The following is a 2,500-nucleotide window of genomic DNA, read 5'->3' as shown; positions in this document are numbered from 1 at the left end:
TCTACCAGTGGTAGGCTCGAAAAGTCGAAAAAATGACTAAGTCCAACTTGGTCTACCAGTGGTAGGCTCGAAAAGTTGAAAAAATGACTAAGTCCAACTTGGTCTACCAGTGGTAGGCTCGAAAAGTTGAAAAAATGACTAAGTCCCATTTGGTCTACCAGTGGTAGCTCTGAAAAGTCGAAAAAATGACTAAGTCCAACTTGGTCTACCAGTGGTAGGCTCGAAAAGTCGAAAAAATGACTAAGTCCAACTTGGTCTACCAGTGGTAGGCTCGAAAAGTTGAAAAAATGACTAAGTCCAACTTGGTCTACCAGTGGTAGGCCCGAAAAAGCTGAAAAAATGACTAAGTCCCACTCGGTCTACCAGTGGTAGGTCGAAAAAGTGCGAAATTTTTCTAAGTCCCCACTTTTGGTCTACCATTTCACGCCAAAAACTAGTGAGGGTGGCGAGCTCCAGGATTTCTGACCCCCTTCGCCCGACTCCCTTGCCCGACGAAGGTGCACTCCGGTCGGCCTCGGAGCGAGTTCGCCCGCGCTCTGGAGGATTTTTCGTCGGGGGGTTTTTCAAAGGGGTGCCGTCGGACTGTTGAGGAGAGTGGCAATGACTAGGGGTCCAAGCACTGGAGATGATTCTCCATTCATTTCTAAGCATGGCAGAGCTTAAATAAAGCCCCAATAATGGTTCCAAAGTGGATTTTTGGACACTATAACACGGACCCGATCCTACCCGACCAAGAAGCTCCGCAGGTCGGCCTCCGTCCCGCCCCCCGCCCCCCAGGCGGTACGGAGGAAAAACCAAACTTCCAGAGACGGTTCCAGGGGGGGTATCTCTTTCATTATTTTGACCCGATCGAATGGACTACCGAGCCCGCCTGGGTAGGCAACCGCGCGGCCCTCCGTGGCCACTGTGCGCGGTGCGTTCCTACCCGACCCAGCGGGTTAGCCTCCAGGGGGGTCCTCCGTCAGGGGGAGGACCTTTCCGAACCTATCCGAGGGAGTCGTAGACGGCCCGTCTATATCTCAATCTGCCCTACACGATAACCGGTCGGCCCGGAGCCGTCGGACTCGGATGCCTCGGTGGTCCTCGCGTCCAACCGAGCTCCAGCACCCGGCTTCAAAAAGCTCCGGACCCCCGGTTTCGGAACGAGCGTTTCCTTGTTATCCCCGAAGCAAGCGGGAACTCGCGCAGCGGAGTTGCCACACTAATTTCCACTGGGAGCAATGAGGGGTGAGCTCGGACGAGCCTCTCCGCCCGTCCCCCCCTCCCCGGGGGGTCCTTCGGACGGTACGGGGCCGATCCCTCTCCCCTCTAAGAACCAATGGTTTTTTCTGTGACAAAAACCACTCGCAGCAACCTGGTTGATCCTGCCAGTAACATATGCTTGTCTCAAAGATTAAGCCATGCAGGTCTAAGTGCACACGGAAGGTACAGTGAAACTGCGAATGGCTCATTAAATCAGTTATGGTTCCTTTGATCGCTCCACACGTTACTCGGATAACTGTGGTAATTCCAGAGCTAATACATGCAAACGAGCGCTGACCGGTCCTCTCTCGGGGGGGCCGGGATGCGTGCATTTATCAGACCCAAAACCCACCCGGGGGGACCCGCGAGGGTTTCCCCCGGCCCTTTGGTGACTCTAGATAACCTCGGGTCGATCGCGCGCCCACCGCGGCGGCGACGTCTCATTCGAATGTCTGCCCTATCAGCTGTCGATGGTAGCATAGGGGGCTACCATGGTGACCACGGGTAACGGGGAATCAGGGTTCGATTCCGGAGAGGGAGCCTGAGAAATGGCTACCACATCCAAGGAAGGCAGCAGGCGCGCAAATTACCCATTACCGACACGGTGAGGTAGTGACGAAAAATAACGATGCAGGTCTCTTTCGAGGCCCTGTAATCGGAATGAACGTATCCTAAACACATGGGTGAGGACCCATTGGAGGGCAAGTCTGGTGCCAGCAGCCGCGGTAATTCCAGCTCCAATAGCGTATATTAAATTTGCTGCAGTTAAAAAGCTCGTAGTTGGACTTCGGGAGTGGGCTGGCGGTCCGCCGCGAGGCGAGCTACCGCCTGTCCCAGACCCTGCCTCCCGGCGCCCCCCGGATGCCCTTGGTTGGGTGTCCGGTCCTCAGGGGTCCGGAGCGTTTACTTTGAAAAAATCAGAGTGTTCAAAGCGGGCACCAAACTCGCCTGAATGCCTGAGCTAGGAATAATGGAATAGGACTCCGGTTCTATTTTGTGGGTTTCCTGAACCAGGGCCATGATTAAGAGGGACGGCCGGGGGCATTCGTATTGCGCCGCTAGAGGTGAAATTCTTGGACCGGCGCAAGACGGACGAAAGCGAAAGCATTTGCCAAGAATGTTTTCATTAATCAAGAACGAAAGTCGGAGGTTCGAAGACGATCAGATACCGTCGTAGTTCCGACCGTAAACTATGCCGACCCGCGATCCGGCGGCGTTATTCCCATGACCCGCCGGGCAGCGTGCGGGGAAACCAGAG

The 2,500-nt window shown here is 55.0% G+C and overlaps 1 non-coding gene across 1 annotated transcript in view; it reads left to right on the top strand.

Moving 5' to 3' along the window:
• The first annotated feature begins 1,351 nt into the window (after window positions 1-1,351).
• LOC125798922 (18S ribosomal RNA) overlaps window positions 1,352-2,500 on the top strand; it is a 1,864-nt gene continuing 715 nt past the window's right edge. Inside the window, exon 1 of the ribosomal RNA XR_007437708.1 lies at window positions 1,352-2,500. This exon is cut by the window's right edge and continues 715 nt beyond it. This is a non-coding gene — a ribosomal RNA (18S ribosomal RNA).

This window comes from Astyanax mexicanus, unplaced genomic scaffold, assembly GCF_023375975.1.
Source record: "Astyanax mexicanus isolate ESR-SI-001 unplaced genomic scaffold, AstMex3_surface scaffold_94, whole genome shotgun sequence".
In the NCBI taxonomy this organism is placed as follows: Eukaryota; Metazoa; Chordata; class Actinopteri; order Characiformes; family Acestrorhamphidae; genus Astyanax; species Astyanax mexicanus.
Note: the sequence above shows the minus strand (reverse complement) of the source record. Positions and strands in the feature narration are given on the sequence as shown.